Genomic DNA, 11,122 nt, shown 5'->3' on the forward strand with positions numbered 1-11,122 from the left:
GGCACTCCTGTCCTTTCTGCCCCTAACGCATCTTCCGGAATTAGCTGTCCCTTGCCTCTTCCCATGTCTCACAGCTGAACTTAACCCAAAGCAATGACAAGGTTGTAGGAAATGGTAACTGGGTGCAGCTCAGTGCCGGAGAGCTAAATTTGGAGTTTCCTGGGTTTTACCACTTTATGTGGCTATTTCCCCCAAAGTTTTCAGGCTTGGTTCACCATTTAATCATTTCCTCAAATTCATTGTCAATTCATCACACGCAGTTGTTTAGAGCCAAAAATTTTGTAAACATCAGACATGTTATCTTTTAAAAAATTCTACTTTAATCTCTTCTAAGAATTTTTCCTTTTACTCATGCATCTAAAGTATAAATGAAAAGCCAGGTGGTAGCAACGATATTCTGATTTTTTTAAAGTCACACTCAAATCTGCTTGAATTACAAGACTAAACAGTGCTGGCTCAGTGATTTCATGTGGTACAATCAATCAGTGCTTTCTGTTTCGATTATCTGCTTCATTAAACATGATGCTTGGCACAAAATCCATGTATCTGCTGGTCAGAATGAATATTGCTTTGAACTTAGGTCTTGGCACAAATTAACAATCCCTGACTTCCTCTTTAGTTAAACATCTATTATGATGTGGCAAAATACAAAACTTCTTTCTATAAAAATTAGTAATGAACAAATAAGAGGTTGTAGTAAAATAGCCAAACAGGACAGAGGAAACATCAGTGAAGCACATGGTAGCTTAACCCTTCATCTTAACAACTGAAATTCTTAACAAGGAAAGCCTCTCACTCTCAGAAAATATGAATAATCCTTTGTCACACATCTTTGTTCTTTTGCTCCCTGTTCTTGAGGTTAGATTCTAGATCCTAGAGATACTCAAAGATGGTGTTATAATTTAGCTATCCATAGCCAGACACTTTTTATCATGTCTGAAAGCTTCTGAAATCCCTTTGATTGGACTCCAGTCATACCCTCCCCACAATTCCCACCCCTCCCAAATTGATACAAAAGGCACACAATTGGCACACAAGATAGAGAGGTTGTTTTTGTTTACTTGCTGGTTCAGTTCAGTTCAGTCGTTCAGTCATGTCCGACTCTTTGCGACCCCATGGACTGCAGCATGCCAGGCTTCCCTGTCTATCACCAACTCCCAGAGCTTGCTCAAACTCATGTCTACTGAGTCAGTGAAGCCATCTGATCATCTCATCCTCTGTCATCCCCTTTTCCTCCTGCGTTCAATCTTTCCCAGCATCAGGGTCTTTTCCAATGAATCAGTTCTTTGAATCAGGTGGACAAAGTACTGGAGGTTCAGCTTCACCATCAGTCCTTCCAACGAATATTCAGGACTGATTTCCTTCAGGATTGAGTGGTTTGATCTCCTTGCAGTCCAAGGGACTCTCAAGAGTCTTCTCCAACACCACAGTTCAAAAGCATCAATTCTTCCACATTCAGCTTTCTTCATGGTTGAACTCTTACATCCATACATGACTACTAGAAAAACCATAGCTTTGACTAGATGGGCCTTTGTTGGCAAAGTAATGTCTCTGTGTTTTAATATGCTGTCTAAGTTGGTTATAGCTTTTCTTCAAGGAGCTTTTCTTCAAGATTCTTGCTTCAAGGAGCAAGAGTCTTTTAACTTCATGGCTGCAATCACCATCTGCAGTGATTTTGGAGCCCAGAAAAATAAAGTCTGATACTGTTTCCATTGCTTCCCCATCTATTTGCCATGAAGTGATGGGACCAGATGCCATGATCTTCGTTTTCTGAATGCTTAGTTTTAAGACAGCTTTTTCACTCTCCTCTTTCACTTTCATCAAGAGGCTTCTTAGTTCTTCACTTTCTGCCATAAGGGTGGTGTCATCTGCATATCTGAGGTTATTGTTATTTTCCCCGGAAATCTTGATTCCAGCTTGTGCTTCACTGAGCCCAGTATTTTGCATGATGTACTCTGCATATAAGTTAAATAAGCAGGGTGACAATATACATCCTTGGCTAACTCCTTTCCCAGTCTGGAACCTGTCGATTGTTCCATGTATGGTTCTAACTGTTTCTTCTTGAGAAACAGTTACAGATTTCTCATGAGGCAGGTCAAGTGGTCTGGTATTCCCATCTGTTTAAAAATTTTCCACAGTTTGTTGTGATCCACACAGTCAAAGGCTTTGGTATAGTCAGTGAAGCACAAGTAGATGTTTTTCTGGAACTTTCTTCATTTTTCTATAATCCAGCAGATGTTGGCAATTTAATCTCTGGTTCCTCTGCCTTTTCTAAATCCAGTTTGAACATCTGGGAGTTCGCAGTTCACGTACCATTGAAGCCTGGCTTGGAGAATTTTGAGCATTACTTTGCTAGCGTGTGAAATGAGCGCAATGGTGTGATAGTTTGAATATTCTTTAGCACTGTCTTTCTTTGGGATTGGAATGAAAACTGACCTTTTCCAGTCCTGTGGCCATGGCTGAGTTTCCCAAATTTGCTGGCATATTGAGTTCAGTACTTTGACAACTCCAATAATTTGGCCACCTGATGCAAAGAACTAACTCATCAGAAAAGACCCTGATGCTGGGAAAGATTGAAGGCAGGAGGAGAAGGGGATGACAGAGGATGAGATGGTTGAATGGTATCACCGACTCAATGGACATGAGTTGGAGTAAACTCTGGGAGTTGGTGATGGATAGGGAGGCCTGGCAGAGAAGGCGATATCATCCCACTTCAGTACTCTTGCCTAGAAAATCCCATTGGATGGAGGAGCCTGGTAGGCTGCAGTCCATGGGGTCGCTAAGAGTCAGACACGACTGAGCGACTTCCCTTTCACTTTTCACTTTCATCCGTTGGAGAAAGAAATGGCAACCCACTCCAGTATTCTTGCCTGGAGAATCCCAGGGATGGGGGAGCCTGGTGGGCTGCCGTCTGTGGGGTCACACAGAGTTGGACACAACTGAAGTGACTTAGCAGCAGCAGGGAGGCCTGGAGTGCTGTGGTCCATGGGGTTGCAAAGAGTTGGACACGACTGTGCGACTGAACTGAACTGAGCTGACTTTGACAACATCCTCTTTTAGATTTGAAATATCTCATCTGGAATTCTGTCACCTCCACTAGCTTTGTTTGTAGTGATGCTTCCTAAGGCCCACTTGACTTCACATTCCAGGATGTCTGGCTCTAGGTGAGTGATCACACCATCGTGGTTATCTGGGTCATGAAGATCTTTTTTGTATATTTCTTCTGTGTATTCTTGCCACCTCTCCTTAATATCTTCTGCTTCTGTTAGGTACATACAATTTCTGTACTTTATTGTGCCTATCTTTACATGAAATGTTTCCTTGGTATCTCTACTTTTCTTAAAGACATCTCTAGTCTTTCCCATTCTATTGTTTTCCTCTATTTCTTTGCATTGGTCACTTACGAAGGCTTTCTTATCTCTCCTTGCTATTTTTTGGAACTCTGCACTCAGGTGGATATATCTTTTATTTTCTTCTTTGCCTTTCATTTCTTTCCTCAGCTATTTGTAAGGCCTCCTCAGACAACCATTTTGCCTTTTTGGATTTCTTCTTCTTGGGGATGGATTTGATCCCTGCCTCCTATACAATGTCTTGAACTTCCGTCCACAGTTCTTCAGGCACTCTGTCTATCAGATCTAATCCCTTGAATCTATTTGTCACTTCCACTGTATGATCGTAAGGGATTTGATTTAGGTCATACATGAATGGTCTAGTGGTTTTTCCTACTTTCTTCAGTTTCAGTCTGAATTTTGCAGTAAGAAGTTCATGATCTGAGCGACAATCAGCTCCTGGTGTTGTTTTTGCTGACTGTATAGAGCTTCTCCATCTTCAGCTGCAAAGAATATAATCAATCTGATTTTGGTGTTGACCATCTGGTGATGTCCATGTGTAGAGTTGTCTCTTGTGCACATTAATTATTAAGTCCCGTCCAACTCTTTTGCGACTGCATGGACTGTAGTCTGCCAGGCTCCTCTGTCCATGGGATTTTCCAGGCAAGAACACTGGAGTGGGTTGCCATTTCCTTCTTCAGGGGATCTTCCCAACCGAGGGCTTGAACTGGTGTCTCCTGCACTGGCAGATGGGTTCTTTACCACTGAGTCACCTGGGAAGCTCCAAGGTAGAAAGGTACAAAATTCTAAAAGAAGAAAAATTCTAGAGAATACAGTCACTGCTCATATTAAAGATATAATAATATAGCTATCTATAAAAATCCTGACTCTGCATTTATAGAGTAATTTGGGGATAAATCCATGATTTGCTGCTGGGAACTCATATGCTTAGCAGTTTGCTATATTACATTATAGCTTTCTTCAGCAGTCTCCAAAGTGCCTTCCAAATCGCTGACAGGACAGTTTTGCTGGCCCTGGATCTGGGGCAGCAGGAATTCCTCGATATGTTTGTTGAACTGATTGTTCCAAGTCTGGCTCTTCCAAGCTTGGGGATACCTGATCAGACTCTTTCTGGGGTGGTTGCCTCAAGACCAACTGTTCCAGCTCTGGCTGCTCCCAGGTGGGATATCCTCGGTACGTTCACTCCGTATAGGCAGGTTTCCAGAAGAGGTCACCAAGCAGTCCTGTGCCAAAAATAGAAACCCAGGAATTCTATGGCCCTGAGTCACAGAGTCACTTGTTTTTCTGGTTCTGGAACCAGGGCTTCACCTGTTTGTAGCTAAGTTTCAGGATATTGGAAAGTTCTTGCATCTGCTGGAGGCTGATTCCTGCCTCTGAAGTCTGTCGTTGAGCACAGACACCTGGGTCTGAGTGAACATGGTTCTGATCTTCTCTTTCTTACCTGGGATCTTCTCTTCTTTCTTTGCTGCACTTTTCTTGGCAGGTATGGGCAATAGTTTTACTCTGGGGTTTGAGGAAGAATCAGGACTGTCCAGTCTCCTTGTCGAGGGTCTCAGCAGATGACCCTTGCAAGGACACCTGGTTTCCTTCAGGCCCAGAAATTTCAGACATTGGTGAAGAGTCCCTGGAATTGGATGCTTTGGGGCCAAGCAGGCTGGGTCCACACTCATGCTGGGGAGTTGAAGCAGAGAGAGAAAAAACCTGTGAGCTAGATGGTAGGAAGAGTTCAGGCTTAAGAACCTAGGTAGAAGAGCTTAGAGAAAGGTGAAGACCTCCAGGTGTAAAAGAATTAAGAAGATGGAATGAATGGAATCAACTGTCAGATAACAGGAGCCAACCAGCCCAATCTAGAGAATGGAAAAAAAAGTCTTGATTCTTAAATGAGGTCATACTCTCCAGCAGGCAGGGGTCCCTCCCTTGCCTGCCCTCCTGTCTTCACCCAGAGTACCGGCTGCCCTCCTAATAATGACTGTGACCAAATTGAAATCAGGTGAGAGATGCTTGCTGAGATGATCCAGTGGAGTTTATGACTCCACCATGAAGTGGATGGTGGAGGTGTGTGATATTGTTGAAAAAGAAATAGAAGATAAAAATCCTCGTCTTTACCTCTATTCTGAGCAGATGTTGTTCCCAGATGCTGTTGTCTTCAGTTTAATAAAAATATTTTGTTGTTGTTTAGCCACTAAGTGGTGTCTGACTCTTTGTGACCCCAAGGACTACAGTCCACCAGGTTCCTCTGTCCACGGGATTCCCCAGCAAGAATACTGCAGTGGGTTGACATTTCCTTCTCCAGGGGATCTTCCTGACCCAGGGATTGAACCAGTGTCTCATACACCTGTCTCCTGCATAGTAGGCGGATTCTTTACTGCCAAACCACCAATAAAAATACTGTTGTTGTTAAGTCACTCAGTCATGACTGACTCTTTGTGACGCCATGGACTGCAGCCAGGCCTCCTTGTCCCTCATCTCCTGAAGTTTGCCCAAGTTCATGTCCATTGCATCGATGGTGCCATCCAGCCATCTCATCCTCTGATGCCTTCTTCTGTTTCTGCCCTCCATCTTTCCCAGCATCAGGTATTAATAAAAATATTAGTTCTTTGCAAATGTACTGCTCCTCCACCACAAGTAGCCACTATTTTCTGACTAGAAACTGAGGGAGAGAAGCAGTTCAGCCCCTGGGCCTGGGGGAGGCATCAGTAGGTAAAGGCAGGTGACCCCCGCTGGCACCTGTCCCCAGGCAGCTATTCTTGTGTGGTATTTCCAGGCTAAAAGAAGAAAAAGATTGACAGGAAATGACAGAGGGTGTCAGTTTCTTCCCTGTCCCTGCCCTTTTTTGGTTCCCTTACAACCTCCCTCCGCTTCCCCCATCCTCACTGGTGTGTCCATTTAACCCCTGATGTGCTGTAGACACATCCACATGGGTGGCTGAGGACTTCCCCAGGGAACATGCTGATGCCACTACAGTAACCCTAACACATATTGGGGAGGGGGTCAGCTGTGTGAAGAGGAGAGTGCCAAGTGACTCAAGAGACAGAAAGCACATGATCCTGAGTCCTGCAGTTAACCACTGAGCTGAAAAAACAAAAACCTTCTGGTGGGAAGTAAACATGATATGATCAGTTGTAGGGTGGCCTCTTGTCAAGATAAAGTCCTTGTATGGGGCCTGGGAGGATGCCAGGAGTAGAAGACTCTGGAAGTAGAGAATTCCTGGAGTCAATGCTGTGGGTGGGGTGGAGTGTTTCCCAAGGAACTTGGCTCAGGCTCCTGAGCCCTGTTTCCCCTGAAACTGCTTCCGCTGCTGCTAGAAAGAGTTCAGGACACATGTGGCCATGAGTATCTAAGGGTGGGGCTGGTGGGGGGCGGTGAGTCTCTCTCTGCAGGTTCCTTGCTCCCTGCCTGAGCTGCTGGACAGAGCTGGCAGAGAGCTTGGAAAATCTGGGATGGGGGTTGGTAAGAGGAAAGACAGGAAGGGGAGGAGGAAGGTGAAGGGAGAAAAAAGGACAAGGGAGCGATTAGGGGACAGTGAGGGGGACCCAGCCTGGAGAGGGGCACAGCAGAGTGCTCCTGGTAGAGGGTTTGCGCCCCGCCCCTCCCCGCCGTGCCCCCCCACTTCCTTCTGTGTCATTTCCACCTCCCGTCTTTGCCCCACACTGCCCATCCCTTGCCACAAACCCCTCTAGACCTCCCCACCTCCGTTCAGTGTCTCACACTCTTCTTTTTTTTTTTTTTTCCACACTCTTCTCACACAAAAAACCACTTCCCTTCCCCACTCCCACCTGTTGCACCCCCAGGAGTCCCTCCCTGTGAGCTTTGTAGGCAGGAGGGGACTGAAGGGAAGACAATTGCTCAGAGGCTCCAGGCTGATTGGAAACTGAAGGAGGGAATGCAGCTCAGCTCCTGGGCCTGGGGGAGGCATCAGCAGGTGAAGGCTGGTGACCCCAGCTGACACCTGTCCCCAGGCAGCTATTCTTGTGTGGCATTTCCAAGCTAAAAGAAAAAAAGATTGAAAGGAAGTGACATGGGGGTGTCAGTTTCTTTACTATCCCTGCCCATTTTGGCTCCCTTACAACTTCAGTTCCAGGTCCAGGCCAGGAATAAGCCTGTTAATTTATTCCAAAGTCCAGGCCAAGGAAAGGCAAGTCATAGGAAGTCAGTTGTTATGGCAACCGCTCCAACAGCAGCCATCACCCGCCTTGGCCCCATACTCCCCATCCATGTTTCTTCTCCCAGCCCCCACCCTCACAGACACCAGCCCCCTCATACTGCACACTGCCCTCCGTCACCCACACTCCACCCTGACTCTCCAGCTCCACCCACTCGTACACCCCTCTTACACTCCGTGCTTCTCACTTATACTCCTTCCACCCTTGTGCACAGAAGCCCTCGAGAAATTTCCCATGCAGGTCTCCTCACACCCTCTCCCACCACACACTCTCCTTCACACACAAGTGCCTGCTTGCCTGCCCTCCACACTCTCCACTCTCTGCCAAGACACACTGGGCTCCCCTCCCACAGGGACCCTGGCTTCCTCACACTGTCTGTACACACCGCTTCACACAAATTCCACACAGAAGGCTCCCAACTACGCCCACTGCCATCCAGAAAATTCCCCCTCACAGGCATTTCCCTTCACTGTCTCTCTCCTCTCTGGGGCCCCCAGGGCACCCACCTCCGGGCCCTCTGCATACGCATACTGTCCACTCCCCTTCTGTCCCAGGCTCAGCTGTCCACAGTCACACACACACACACACACACACACACACACACCATGAAACACCCAACGTCCTGACATACTAATGAGTTGTAGTTGCTCCCCTCACACCCAACACACTCTCCCCAGTGGTCCCTCACTCTCTTCACACTTACCTTCCTCATCACAAATAAGTTTGTCACTGCCACACACACTCCTCTCTTCTGCCCTTCTCTCAGGCACAACCCCCTTTCTATCTCACACACACACACACACACACACACACACACACTCATAATCTGATGAGTCCTCTCCCAAGACAGGGGGCCCTGCAGCAGTCTCAGAGCCCACACAGAGCTTGGGGTGGTTCTGGGGAAAAGCTGGCTGCCAGGACTCTGCCCCAAGGCTGAGCCAGGAATTTTAGGTCTCTACCAGTCAGTCCTAAACTAAATCAACCTTGGATATTCATTGTAAGGACTGACGCTGAAGCTGAAGCTCCAATACTTTGGCCACCTGATACAAAGAACTGACTCATTGCAAAAGACCCTGATGCTGGGAAAGATTGAGGGTGGGGCAACAGAGGATGAGATGGCTGGATGGCATCACTGACTCAATGGACATGAGTCTGAGCAAACTCCAGAAGATAGCGGAGGACAGGGAAGGCTGGCGTGCTGCAGTCCATGGGGTCACAAAGAGTCGGACGTGACTTAGTGACCCAACAACAACCTGGATCCTACCCAAAACGGTGCTTTCTCCTTTTTACTGCTCCAGCCCCACACCTAAAGGAACTCACCAAATGTACTCTTACTAGCGTACAGCCCTGAGACCCCAGGAATAGTCACATTCATGTATTAATCAACCTAAAATTAATTTTTGTATATTGTGCCAAATAGAAATTCCTTCTTATCTACATTATTAACCAGTTATCCCGTTCCTGTGTACTGATCAGCACACCCTTCACTGCTATTTCTTGCCACACCTACTAGATGTCAAGTTTCTAGACATCCCTGGGTCAATTTCTTTGCTGTTTTCTAAAACTGGTCTCCTGTCTGCATTATAACTCACCTACTACCATTTGGTGTTGGGAATGCAGCTCAAGAAGATGCCGGCTGGGTTGGAAGTGAAGTCCTTTCATAAAAATTACCAGACTCAACAGCTGAAAACAATCAAAATTTATTCTTTTGCAGCTGTGGAAAATAGAAGTCTGAAATAATTTGTGTCCTTGATTACAGGAGTTTTAATAAAAACATGTGATTCTCATCCGAAAAGAAAAATGTACAGCATCTTCATAACCGAGTTAACTGATTTTATTCCAGACAGGAGAAAACTTCCAATTTGTCTAGATATTAGTGAAAGCTGAGATATTAATTTTTTGTTGAAATGTGACACCCCTACAGTTTAGTGCACAAATCTCAACAAATGGCCAGTCAGTCAGTTCAGTTGCTCAGTCATGTCTGACTCTTTGTGACCCCATGGACTGCAGCACGCCAGGCCTCCCTGTCCATCACCAACTCCCGGAGTTCACCCAAACTCATGTCCATTGAGTCTGTGATGCCATCCAACCATCTCATCCTCTGGCATCCCCTTTTCCTTCTCTTTTCTAATGAGTCAGCTCTTTGCATCAGGTGGCCAAAGTATTGGAGTTTCAGCTTCAACATCAGTCCTCCCAATGAACACCCAGGACTGATCTCCTTTAGGGTGGACTGGTTGGATCTCCTTGCAGTCCAAGGGACTCTCAAGAGTCTTCTCCAACACCACAGTTCAAAAGCATCAATTCTTCAGCGCTCAGCTTTCTTTATAGTCCAGCTCTCACATCTATACATGACCACTGGAAAAACCATAGCCTTGACTAGATGGACTTTGTTGACAAAGTAATGTCTCTGCTTTTATTTTTTTTTTAATGTAAAGTTTTATTTTATTTTATTTTTTATTTTTATTTTACTTTGCAATACTGTATTGGTTTTGCCATACATTGACATGAATCCACCATGGGTGTACATGCGTTCCCAGACATGAACCCCCCTCCCACCTCCCTCCCCATAACATCTCTCTGGGTCATCCCCATGCACCAGCCCCAAGCATGCTGTATCCTGCGTTGGACATAGACTGGCGATTCGATTCTTACATGATAGTATACATGTTACAATGCCATTTTCCCAAATCACCCCACCCTCTCCCTCTCCCTCTGAGTCCAAAAGTCCGTTATACACCTCTGTGTCTTTTTTGCTGTCTTGCATACAGGGTCGTCATTGCCATCTTTCTAAATTCCATATATGTGTGTTAGTATACTGTATTGGTGTTTTTCTTTCTGGCTTACTTCACTCTGTATAATTGGCTCCAGTTTCATCCATCTCATCAGAACTGATTCAAATGTATTCTTTTTAACGGCTGAGTAATACTCCATTGTGTATATGTACCACAGCTTTCTTATCCATTCATCTGCTGATGGACATCTAGGTTGTTTCCATGTCCTGGCTATTATAAACAGTGCTGTGATGAACATTGGGGTACATGTGTCTCTTTCAATTCTGGTTTCCTCGGTGTGTATGCCCAGCAGTGGGATTGCTGGGTCATAAGGTAGTTCTATTTGCAATTTTTTAAGGAAACTCCACACTGTTCTCCAAAGTGGCTGTACTAGTTTGCATTTCCAACAACAGTGTAGGAGGGTTCCCTTTTCTCCACACCCTCTCCAGCATTTATTGCTTGCAGATGTTTGGATCGCAGCCATTCTGACTGGTGTGAAGTGGTACCTCATTGTGGTTTTGATTTGCATTTCTCTAATAATGAGTAATGTTGAGCATCTTATCATGTGTCTGTTAGCCATCCGTATGTCTTCTTTGGAGAAATGTCTATTTAGTTCTTTGGCCCATTTTTTGATTGGGTCGTTTATTTTTCTGGTATTGAGCTGCATATGTTGCTTGTATATTTTTGAGATTAGTTGTTTGTCAGTTGCTTCATTTGCTATTATTTTCTCCCATTCAGAAGGCTGTCTTTTCACCTTGCTTATAGTTTCCTTTGTTGTGCAGAAGCTTTTAATTTTATTTAGATCCCATTTGTTTATTTTTGCTTTTATTTCCAGAAT

At 45.3% G+C, this 11,122-nt stretch overlaps 1 pseudogene; it reads right to left on the reverse strand.

Annotated features, from left to right (window-relative positions):
* Window positions 1-4,201: 4,201 nt before the first annotated feature.
* LOC138444682 (homeobox protein NANOG pseudogene) lies at window positions 4,202-7,566 on the reverse strand (annotated as a pseudogene).
* Window positions 7,567-11,122: the final 3,556 nt, after the last annotated feature.

The sequence above is a fragment of the Ovis canadensis genome, chromosome 8 (assembly GCF_042477335.2).
Source record: "Ovis canadensis isolate MfBH-ARS-UI-01 breed Bighorn chromosome 8, ARS-UI_OviCan_v2, whole genome shotgun sequence".
NCBI lineage: Eukaryota > Metazoa > Chordata > Mammalia > Artiodactyla > Bovidae > Ovis > Ovis canadensis.